Raw genomic sequence first — 13,105 nt, forward strand, 5'->3', positions numbered from 1 at the left:
AATAAGCTTGTTATTCAAGATAGAGCAACGTTTTAACGCACTGAAACACTGTTTCTTTGTGAATTCAGTTACTTCCTAGTAGCCTGCTCTTGTAATATGTGTACTTTTAAAGATTTATAAAAATTTGGTGAGCCGAATCTGAGTAACATGGTGAATTCGGTTAGTTCCCAATAGGCCGCACTAGTAATAAGTGGACTGTTCGGGATATAGGAAAATTTTCACGAACGGAATCAAATATCTAGGCGAATTCAGTGAGTTCCCAATGGGACATGCTTGCATGAGTTTGCTGTTCATTATCGAGCAACATATTAAGGAACGGAATCTAAGTATCATGTTGAATTGAGTAGGTTCCCAATAGGATTCGCATGTAATAAGTTTGTTATTCAAGATAGAGCAACGTTTTAACGCACTGAAACACTGTTTCTTTGTGAATTCAGTTAGTTCCTAGTAGCCTGCTCTTGTAATATGTGTACTTTTAAAGATTTATAAAAATTTGGTGAGCCGAATCTGAGTAACATGGTGAATTCGGTTAGTTCCCAATAGGCCGCAGTAGTAATAAGTGGACTGTTCGGGATATAGAAAAATTTTCAAGAACGGAATCAAAATTTCTAGGCGAATTCAGTGAGTTCCCAATGGGACATGCTTGTATGAGTTTGCTTTTCAATATCGAGCAACATTTTAAGGAACGGAATCTAAGTATCATGTTGAATTGAGTAGGTTCCCAATAGGATTCGCATGTAATAAGCTTGTTATTCAAGATAGAGCAACGTTTTAACGCACTGAAACACTGTTTCTTTGTGAATTCAGTTAGTTCCTAGTAGCCTGCTCTTGTAATATGTGTACTTTTAAAGATTTATAAAAATTTGGTGAGCCGAATCTGAGTAACATGGTGAATTCGGTTAGTTCCCAATAGGCCGCACAAGTAATAAGTGGACTGTTCGGGATATAGGAAAATTTTCACGAACGGAATCAAAATTTCTAGGCGAATTCAGTGAGTTCCCAATGGGACATGCTTGTATGAGATTGCTTTTCAATATCGAGCAACATTTTAAGGAACGGAATCTAAGTATCATGGTGAATTGAGTAGGTTCCCAATAGGATTCGCATGTAATAAGCTTGTTATTCAAGATAGAGCAACGTTTTAACGCACTGAAACACTGTTTCTTTGTGAATTCAGTTAGTTCCTAGTAGCCTGCTCTTGTAATATGTGTACTTTTAAAGATTTATAAAAATTTGGTGAGCCGAATCTGAGTAACATGGTGAATTCGGTTAGTTCCCAATAGGCCGCACTAGTAATAAGTGGACTGTTCGGGATATAGGAAAATTTTCACGAACGGAATCAAAATTTCTAGGCGAATTCAGTGAGTTCCCAATGGGACATGCTTGCATGAGTTTGCTTTTCAATATCGAGCAACATTTTAAGGAACGGAATCTAAGTATCAAGGTGAATTGAGTACGTTCCCAATAGGATTCGCATGTAATAAGCTTGTTATTCAAGATAGAGCAACGTTTTAACGCACTGAAACACTGTTTCTTTGTGAATTCAGTTAGTTCCTAGTAGCCTGCTCTTGTAATATGTGTACTTTTAAAGATTTATAAAAATTTGGTGAGCCGAATCTGAGTAACATGGTGAATTCGGTTAGTTCCCAATAGGCCGCAGTAGTAATAAGTGGACTGTTCGGGATATAGGAAAATTTTCACGAACGGAATCAAATATCTAGGCGAATTCAGTGAGTTCCCAATGGGACATGCTTGTATGAGATTGCTTTTCAATATCGAGCAACATTTTAAGGAACGGAATCTAAGTATCATGGTGAATTGAGTAGGTTCCCAATAGGATTCGCATGTAATAAGCTTGTTATTCAAGATAGAGCAACGTTTTAACGCACTGAAACACTGTTTCTTTGTGAATTCAGTTAGTTCCTAGTAGCCTGCTCTTGTAATATGTGTACTTTTAAAGATTTATAAAAATTTGGTGAGCCGAATCTGAGTAACATGGTGAATTCGGTTAGTTCCCAATAGGCCGCACTAGTAATAAGTGGACTGTTCGGGATATAGGAAAATTTTCACGAACGGAATCAAATTTTCTAGGCGAATTCAGTGAGTTCCCAATGGGACATGCTTGCATGAGTTTGCTTTTCAATATCGAGCAACATTTTAAGGAACGGAATCTAAGTATCAAGGTGAATTGAGTACGTTCCCAATAGGATTCGCATGTAATAAGCTTGTTATTCAAGATAGAGCAACGTTTTAACGCACTGAAACACTGTTTCTTTGTGAATTCAGTTCCTTCCTAGTAGCCTGCTCTTGTAATATGTGTACTTTTAAAGATTTATAAAAATGTGGTGAGCCGAATCTGAGTAACATGGTGAATTCGGTTAGTTCCCAATAGGCCGCAGTAGTAATAAGTGGACTGTTCGGGATATAGGAAAATTTTCACGAACGGAATCAAATATCTAGGCGAATTCAGTGAGTTCCCAATGGGACATGCTTGCATGAGTTTGCTTTTCATTATCGAGCAACATATTAAGGAACGGAATCTAAGTATCATGGTGAATTGAGTAGGTTCCCAATAGGATTCGCATGTAATAAGTTTGTTATTCAAGATAGAGCAACGTTTTAACGCACTGAAACACTGTTTCTTTGTGAATTCAGTTAGTTCCTAGTAGCCTGCTCTTGTAATATGTGTACTTTTAAAGATTTATAAAAATTTGGTGAGCCGAATCTGAGTAACATGGTGAATTCGGTTAGTTCCCAATAGGCCGCAGTAGTAATAAGTGGACTGTTCGGGATATAGAAAAATTTTCAAGAATGGAATCAAAATTTCTAGGCGAATTCAGTGAGTTCCCAATGGGACATGCTTGTATGAGATTGCTTTTCAATATCGAGCAACATTTTAAGGAACGGAATCTAAGTATCATGTTGAATTGAGTAGGTTCCCAATAGGATTCGCATGTAATAAGCTTGTTATTCAAGATAGAGCAACGTTTTAACGCACTGAAACACTGTTTCTTTGTGAATTCAGTTAGTTCCTAGTAGCCTGCTCTTGTAATATGTGTACTTTTAAAGATTTATAAAAATTTGGTGAGCCGAATCTGAGTAACATGGTGAATTCGGTTAGTTCCCAATAGGCCGCACTAGTAATAAGTGGACTGTTCGGGATATAGGAAAATTTTCACGAACGGAATCAAAATTTCTAGGCGAATTCAGTGAGTTCCCAATGGGACATGCTTGCATGAGTTTGCTTTTCAATATCGAGCAACATTTTAAGGAACGGAATCTAAGTATCATGGTGAATTGAATACGTTCCCAATAGGATTCGCATGTAATAAGCTTGTTATTCAAGATAGAGCAACGTTTTAACGCACTGAAACACTGTTTCTTTGTGAATACAGTTAGTTCCTAGTAGCCTGCTCTTGTAATATGTGTACTTTTAAAGATTTATAAAAATTTGGTGAGCCGAATCTGAGTAACATGGTGAATTCGGTTAGTTCCCAATAGGCCGCACTAGTAATAAGTGGACTGTTCGGGATATAGGAAAATTTTCACGAACGGAATCAAATTTTCTAGGCGAATTCAGTGAGTTCCCAATGGGACATGCTTGTATGAGTTTGCTTTTCAATATCGAGCAACATTTTAAGGAACGGAATCTAAGTATCATGTTGAATTGAGTAGGTTCCCAATAGGATTCGCATGTAATAAGCTTGTTATTCAAGATAGAGCAACGTTTTAACGCACTGAAACACTGTTTCTTTGTGAATTCAGTTAGTTCCTAGTAGCCTGCTCTTGTAATATGTGTACTTTTAAAGATTTATAAAAATTTGGTGAGCCGAAACTGAGTAACATGGTGAATTCGGTTAGTTCCCAATAGGCCGCACTAGTAATAAGTGGACTGTTCGGGATATAGGAAAATTTTCACGAACGGAATCAAATTTTCTAGGCGAATTCAGTGAGTTCCCAATGGGACATGCTTGCATGAGTTTGCTTTTCAATATCGAGCAACATTTTAAGGAACGGAATCTAATTATCATGTTGAATTGAGTAGGTTCCCAATAGGATTCGCATGTAATAAGCTTGTTATTCAAGATAGAGCAACGTTTTAACGCACTGAAACACTGTTTCTTTGTGAATTCAGTTAGTTCCTAGTAGCCTGCTCTTGTAATATGTGTACTTTTAAAGATTTATAAAAATTTGGTGAGCCGAATCTGAGTAACATGGTGAATTCGGTTAGTTCCCAATAGGCCGCACTAGTAATAAGTGGACTGTTCGGGATATAGGAAAATTTTCACGAACGGAATCAAAATTTCTAGGCGAATTCAGTGAGTTCCCAATGGGACATGCTTGTATGAGTTTGCTTTTCAATATCGAGCAACATTTTAAGGAACGGAATCTAAGTATCATGGTGAATTGAGTAGGTTCCCAAAAGGATTCGCATGTAATAAGCTTGTTATTCAAGATAGAGCAACGTTTTAACGCACTGAAACACTGTTTCTTTGTGAATTCAGTTAGTTCCTAGTAGCCTGCTCTTGTAATATGTGTACTTTTAAAGATTTATAAAAATTTGGTGAGCCGAATCTGAGTAACATGGTGAATTCGGTTAGTTCCCAATAGGCCGCACTAGTAATAAGTGGACTGTTCGGAATATAGGAAAATTTTCACGAACGGAATCAAAATTTCTAGGCGAATTCAGTGAGTTTCCAATGGGACATGCTTGTATGAGTTTGCTTTTCAATATCGAGCAACATTTTAAGGAACGGAATCTAAGTATCATGGTGAATTGAGTAGGTTCCCAATAGGATTCGCATGTAATAAGCTTGTTATTCAAGATAGAGCAACGTTTTAACGCACTGAAACACTGTTTCTTTGTGAATTCAGTTAGTTCCTAGTAGCCTGCTCTTGTAATATGTGTACTTTTAAAGATTTATAAAAATTTGGTGAGCCGAATCTGAGTAACATGGTGAATTCGGATAGTTCCCAATAGGCCGCACTAGTAATAAGTGGACTGTTCGGGATATAGGAAAATTTTCACGAACGGAATCAAAATTTCTAGGCGAATTCAGTGAGTTCCCAATGGGACATGCTTGTATGAGTTTGCTTTTCAATATCGAGCAACATTTTAAGGAACGGAATCTAAGTATCATGTTGAATTGAGTAGGTTCCCAATAGGATTCGCATGTAATAAGCTTGTTATTCAAGATAGAGCAACGTTTTAACGCACTGAAACACTGTTTCTTTGTGAATTCAGTTAGTTCCTAGTAGCCTGCTCTTGTAATATGTGTACTTTTAAAGATTTATAAAAATTTGGTGAGCCGAATCTGAGTAACATGGTGAATTCGGTTAGTTCCCAATAGGCGGCACTAGTAATAAGTGGACTGTTCGGGATATAGAAAAATTTTCAAGAACGGAATCAAAATTTCTAGGCGAATTCAGTGAGTTCCCAATGGGACATGCTTGTATGAGTTTGCTTTTCAATATCGAGCAACATTTTAAGGAACGGAATCTAAGTATCATGTTGAATTGAGTAGGTTCCCAATAGGATTCGCATGTAATAAGCTTGTTATTCAAGATAGAGCAACGTTTTAACGCACTGAAACACTGTTTCTTTGTGAATTCAGTTAGTTCCTAGTAGCCTGCTCTTGTAATATGTGTACTTTTAAAGATTTATAAAAATTTGTTGAGCCGAATCTGAGTAACATGGTGAATGCGGTTAGTTCCCAATAGGCCGCACTAGTAATAAGTGGACTGTTCGGGATATAGGAAAATTTTCACGAACGGAATCAAATTTTCTAGGCGAATTCAGTGAGTTCCCAATGGGACATGCTTGCATGAGTTTGCTTTTCAATATCGAGCAACATTTTAAGGAACGGAATCTAAGTATCATGGTGAATTGAGTAGGTTCCCAATACGATTCGCATGTAATAAGCTAGTTATTCAAGATAGAGCAACGTTTTAACGCACTGAAACACTGTTTCTTTGTGAATTCAGTTAGTTCCTAGTAGCCTGCTCTTGTAATATGTGTACTTTTAAAGATTTATAAAAATTTGGTGAGCCGAATCTGAGTAACATGGTGAATTCGGTTAGTTCCCAATAGGCCGCACTAGTAATAAGTGGACTGTTCAGAATATAGGAAAATTTTCACGAACGGAATCAAAATTTCTAGGCGAATTCAGTGAGTTCCCAATGGGACATGCTTGTATGAGTTTGCTTTTCAATATCGAGCAACATTTTAAGGAACGGAATCTAAGTATCATGGTGAATTGAGTAGGTTCCCAATAGGATTCGCATGTAATAAGCTTGTTATTCAAGATAGAGCAACGTTTTAACGCACTGAAACACTGTTTCTTTGTGAATTCAGTTAGTTCCTAGTAGCCTGCTCTTGTAATATGTGTACTTTTAAAGATTTATAAAAATTTGGTGAGCCGAATCTGAGTAACATGGTGAATTCGGTTAGTTCCCAATAGGCCGCACTAGTAATAAGTGGACTGTTCGGGATATAAGAAAATTTTCACGAACGGAATCAAATTTTCTAGGCGAATTCAGTGAGTTCCCAATGGGACATGCTTGTATGAGTTTGCTTTTCAATATCGAGCAACATTTTAAGGAACGGAATCTAAGTATCATGGTGAATTGAGTAGGTTCCCAATAGGATTCGCATGTAATAAGCATGTTATTCAAGATAGAGCAACGTTTTAACGCACTGAAACACTGTTTCTTTGTGAATTCAGTTAGTTCCTAGTAGCCTGCTCTTGTAATATGTGTACTTTTAAAGATTTATAAAAATTTGTTGAGCCGAATCTGAGTAACATGGTGAATTCGGTTAGTTCCCAATAGGCCGCACTAGTAATAAGTGGACTGTTCGGGATATAGGAAAATTTTCAAGAACGGAATCAAAATTTCTAGGCGAATTCAGTGAGTTCCCAATGGGACATGCTTGTATGAGTTTGCTTTTCAATATCGAGCAACATTTTAAGGAACGGAATCTAAGTATCATGGTGAATTGAGTAGGTTCCCAATAGGATTCGCATGTAATAAGCTTGTTATTCAAGATAGAGCAACGTTTTAACGCACTGAAACACTGTTTCTTTGTGAATTCAGTTAGTTCCTAGTAGCCTGCTCTTGTAATATGTGTACTTTTAAAGATTTATAAAAATTTGGTGAGCCGAATCTGAGTAACATGGTGAATGCGGTTAGTTCCCAATAGGCCGCACTAGTAATAAATGGACTGTTCGGGATATAGGAAAATTTTCACGAACGGAATCAAAATTTCTAGGCGAATTCAGTGAGTTCCCAATGGGACATGCTTGCATGAGTTTGCTTTTCAATATCGAGCAACATTTTAAGGAACGGAATCTAAGTATCATGTTGAATTGAGTAGGTTCCCAATAGGATTCGCATGTAATAAGCTTGTTATTCAAGATAGAGCAACGTTTTAACGCACTGAAACACTGTTTCTTTGTGAATTCAGTTAGTTCCTAGTAGCCTGCTCTTGTAATATGTGTACTTTTAAAGATTTATAAAAATTTGGTGAGCCGAATCTGAGTAACATGGTGAATGCGGTTAGTTCCCAATAGGCCGCACTAGTAATAAGTGGACTGTTCGGGATATAGGAAAATTTTCACGAACGGAATCAAAATTTCTAGGCGAATTCAGTGAGTTCCCAATGGGACATGCTTGCATGAGTTTGCTTTTCAATATCGAGCAACATTTTAAGGAACGGAATCTAAGTATCATGGTGAATTGAGTACGTTCCCAATAGGATTCGCATGTAATAAGCTTGTTATTCAAGATAGAGCAACGTTTTAACGCACTGAAACACTGTTTCTTTGTGAATTCAGTTAGTTCCTAGTAGCCTGCTCTTGTAATATGTGTACTTTTAAAGATTTATAAAAATTTGGTGAGCCGAATCTGAGTAACATGGTGAATTCGGTTAGTTCCCAATAGGCCGCACTAGTAATAAGTGGACTGTTCGGGATATAGGAAAATTTTCACGAACGGAATCAAAATTTCTAGGCGAATTCAGTGAGTTCCCAATGGGACATGCTTGCATGAGTTTGCTTTTCAATATCGAGCAACATTTTAAGGAACGGAATCTAAGTATCATGGTGAATTGAGTACGTTCCCAATAGGATTCGCATGTAATAAGCTTGTTATTCAAGACAGAGCAACGTTTTAACGCACTGAAACACTGTTTCTTTGTGAATTCAGTTAGTTCCTAGTAGCCTGCTCTTGTAATATGTGTACTTTTAAAGATTTATAAAAATTTGGTGAGCCGAAACTGAGTAACATGGTGAATTCGGTTAGTTCCCAATAGGCCGCACTAGTAATAAGTGGACTGTTCGGGATATAGGAAAATTTTCACGAACGGAATCAAATTTTCTAGGCGAATTCAGTGAGTTCCCAATGGGACATGCTTGCATGAGTTTGCTTTTCAATATCGAGCAACATTTTAAGGAACGGAATCTAAGTATCATGTTGAATTGAGTACGTTCCCAATAGGATTCGCATGTAATAAGCTTGTTATTCAAGACAGAGCAACGTTTTAACGCACTGAAACACTGTTTCTTTGTGAATTCAGTTAGTTCCTAGTAGCCTGCTCTTGTAATATGTGTACTTTTAAAGATTTATAAAAATTTGGTGAGCCGAAACTGAGTAACATGGTGAATTCGGTTAGTTCCCAATAGGCCGCACTAGTAATAAGTGGACTGTTCGGGATATAGGAAAATTTTCACGAACGGAATCAAATTTTCTAGGCGAATTCAGTGAGTTCCCAATGGGACATGCTTGCATGAGTTTGCTTTTCAATATCGAGCAACATTTTAAGGAACGGAATCTAAGTATCATGTTGAATTGAGTAGGTTCCCAATAGGATTCGCATGTAATAAGCTTGTTATTCAAGATAGAGAAACGTTTTAACACACTGAAACACTGTTTCTTTGTGAATTCAGTTAGTTCCTAGTAGCCTGCTCTTGTAATATGTGTACTTTTAAAGATTTATAAAAATTTGGTGAGCCGAATCTGAGTAACATGGTGAATTCGGTTAGTTCCCAATAGGCCGCACTAGTAATAAGTGGACTGTTCGGGATATAGGAAAATTTTCACGAACGGAATCAAATTTTCTAGGCGAATTCAGTGAGTTCCCAATGGGACATGCTTGTATGAGTTTGCTTTTCAATATCGAGCAACATTTTAAGGAACGGAATCTAAGTATCATGGTGAATTGAGTAGGTTCCCAATAGGATTCGCATGTAATAAGCTTGTTATTCAAGATAGAGCAACGTTTTAACGCACTGAAACACTGTTTCTTTGTGAATTCAGTTAGTTCCTAGTAGCCTGCTCTTGTAATATGTGTACTTTTAAAGATTTATAAAAATTTGGTGAGCCGAAACTGAGTAACATGGTGAATTCGGTTAGTTCCCAATAGGCCGCACTAGTAATAAGTGGACTGTTCGGGATATAGGAAAATTTTCACGAACGGAATCAAATTTTCTAGGCGAATTCAGTGAGTTCCCAATGGGACATGCTTGCATGAGTTTGCTTTTCAATATCGAGCAACATTTTAAGGAACGGAATCTAAGTATCATGTTGAATTGAGTAGGTTCCCAATAGGATTCGCATGTAATAAGCTTGTTATTCAAGATAGAGAAACGTTTTAACGCACTGAAACACTGTTTCTTTGTGAATTCAGTTAGTTCCTAGTAGCCTGCTCTTGTAATATGTGTACTTTTAAAGATTTATAAAAATTTGGTGAGCCGAATCTGAGTAACATGGTGAATTCGGTTAGTTCCCAATAGGCCGCACTAGTAATAAGTGGACTGTTCGGGATATAGGAAAATTTTCACGAACGGAATCAAAATTTCTAGGCGAATTCAGTGAGTTCCCAATGGGACATGCTTGTATGAGTTTGCTTTTCAATATCGAGCAACATTTTAAGGAACGGAATCTAAGTATCATGGTGAATTGAGTAGGTTCCCAAAAGGATTCGCATGTAATAAGCTTGTTATTCAAGATAGAGCAACGTTTTAACGCACTGAAACACTGTTTCTTTGTGAATTCAGTTAGTTCCTAGTAGCCTGCTCTTGTAATATGTGTACTTTTAAAGATTTATAAAAATTTGGTGAGCCGAATCTGAGTAACATGGTGAATTCGGTTAGTTCCCAATAGGCCGCACTAGTAATAAGTGGACTGTTCGGAATATAGGAAAATTTTCACGAACGGAATCAAAATTTCTAGGCGAATTCAGTGAGTTTCCAATGGGACATGCTTGTATGAGTTTGCTTTTCAATATCGAGCAACATTTTAAGGAACGGAATCTAAGTATCATGGTGAATTGAGTAGGTTCCCAATAGGATTCGCATGTAATAAGCTTGTTATTCAAGATAGAGCAACGTTTTAACGCACTGAAACACTGTTTCTTTGTGAATTCAGTTAGTTCCTAGTAGCCTGCTCTTGTAATATGTGTACTTTTAAATATTTATAAAAATTTGGTGAGCCGAATCTGAGTAACATGGTGAATTCGGTTAGTTCCCAATAGGCCGCACTAGTAATAAGTGGACTGTTCGGGATATAGGAAAATTTTCACGAACGGAATCAAAATTTCTAGGCGAATTCAGTGAGTTCCCAATGGGACATGCTTGTATGAGTTTGCTTTTCAATATCGAGCAACATTTTAAGGAACGGAATCTAAGTATCATGTTGAATTGAGTAGGTTCCCAATAGGATTCGAATGTAATAAGCTTGTTATTCAAGATAGAGCAACGTTTTAACGCACTGAAACACTGTTTCTTTGTGAATTCAGTTAGTTCCTAGTAGCCTGCTCTTGTAATATGTGTACTTTTAAAGATTTATAAAAATTTGGTGAGCCGAATCTGAGTAACATGGTGAATGCGGTTAGTTCCCAATAGGCCGCACTAGTAATAAGTGGACTGTTCGGGATATAGGAAAATTTTCACGAACGGAATCAACTTTTCTAGGCGAATTCAGTGAGTTCCCAATGGGACATGCTTGCATGAGTTTGCTTTTCAATATCGAGCAACATTTTAAGGAACGGAATCTAAGTATCATGGTGAATTGAGTAGGTTCCCAATAGGATTCGCATGTAATAAGCTCGTTATTCAAGATAGAGCAACGTTTTAACGCACTGAAACACTGTTTCTTTGTGAATTCAGTTAGTTCCTAGTAGCCTGCTCTTGTAATATGTGTACTTTTAAAGATTTATAAAAATTTGGTGAGCCGAATCTGAGTAACATGGTGAATTCGGTTAGTTCCCAATAGGCCGCACTAGTAATAAGTGGACTGTTCAGAATATAGGAAAATTTTCACGAACGGAATCAAAATTTCTAGGCGAATTCAGTGAGTTCCCAATGGGACATGCTTGCATGAGTTTGCTTTTCAATATCGAGCAACATTTTAAGGAACGGAATCTAAGTATCATGGTGAATTGAGTAGGTTCCCAATAGGATTCGCATGTAATAAGCTTGTTATTCAAGATAGAGCAACGTTTTAACGCACTGAAACACTGTTTCTTTGTGAATTCAGTTAGTTCCTAGTAGCCTGCTCTTGTAATATGTGTACTTTTAAAGATTTATAAAAATTTGGTGAGCCGAATCTGAGTAACATGGTGAATTCGGTTAGTTCCCAATAGGCCGCACTAGTAATAAGTGGACTGTTCGGGATATAAGAAAATTTTCACGAACGGAATCAAATTTTCTAGGCGAATTCAGTGAGTTCCCAATGGGACATGCTTGTATGAGTTTGCTTTTCAATATCGAGCAACATTTTAAGGAACGGAATCTAAGTATCATGTTGAATTGAGTAGGTTCCCAATAGGATTCGCATGTAATAAGCTTGTTATTCAAGATAGAGCAACGTTTTAACGCACTGAAACACTGTTTCTTTGTGAATTCAGTTAGTTCCTAGTAGCCTGCTCTTGTAATATGTGTACTTTTAAAGATTTATAAAAATTTGGTGAGCCGAATCTGAGTAACATGGTGAATGCGGTTAGTTCCCAATAGGCCGCACTAGTAATAAGTGGACTGTTCGGGATATAGGAAAATTTTCACGAACGGAATCAACTTTTCTAGGCGAATTCAGTGAGTTCCCAATGGGACATGCTTGCATGAGTTTGCTTTTCAATATCGAGCAACATTTTAAGGAACGGAATCTAAGTATCATGGTGAATTGAGTAGGTTCCCAATAGGATTCGCATGTAATAAGCTCGTTATTCAAGATAGAGCAACGTTTTAACGCACTGAAACACTGTTTCTTTGTGAATTCAGTTAGTTCCTAGTAGCCTGCTCTTGTAATATGTGTACTTTTAAAGATTTATAAAAATTTGGTGAGCCGAATCTGAGTAACATGGTGAATTCGGTTAGTTCCCAATAGGCCGCACTAGTAATAAGTGGACTGTTCAGAATATAGGAAAATTTTCACGAACGGAATCAAAATTTCTAGGCGAATTCAGTGAGTTCCCAATGGGACATGCTTGCATGAGTTTGCTTTTCAATATCGAGCAACATTTTAAGGAACGGAATCTAAGTATCATGGTGAATTGAGTAGGTTCCCAATAGGATTCGCATGTAATAAGCTTGTTATTCAAGATAGAGCAACGTTTTAACGCACTGAAACACTGTTTCTTTGTGAATTCAGTTAGTTCCTAGTAGCCTGCTCTTGTAATATGTGTACTTTTAAAGATTTATAAAAATTTGGTGAGCCGAATCTGAGTAACATGGTGAATTCGGTTAGTTCCCAATAGGCCGCACTAGTAATAAGTGGACTGTTCGGGATATAAGAAAATTTTCACGAACGGAATCAAATTTTCTAGGCGAATTCAGTGAGTTCCCAATGGGACATGCTTGTATGAGTTTGCTTTTCAATATCGAGCAACATTTTAAGGAACGGAATCTAAGTATCATGGTGAATTGAGTAGGTTCCCAATAGGATTCGCATGTAATAAGCATGTTATTCAAGATAGAGCAACGTTTTAACGCACTGAAACACTGTTTCTTTGTGAATTCAGTTAGTTCCTAGTAGCCTGCTCTTGTAATATGTGTACTTTTAAAGATTTATAAAAATTTGTTGAGCCGAATCTGAGTAACATGGTGAATTC

Source organism: Rattus norvegicus, chromosome 17 (genome assembly GCF_021556685.1).
Source record: "Rattus norvegicus strain SHRSP/BbbUtx chromosome 17, alternate assembly SHRSP_T2T, whole genome shotgun sequence".
NCBI lineage: Eukaryota > Metazoa > Chordata > Mammalia > Rodentia > Muridae > Rattus > Rattus norvegicus.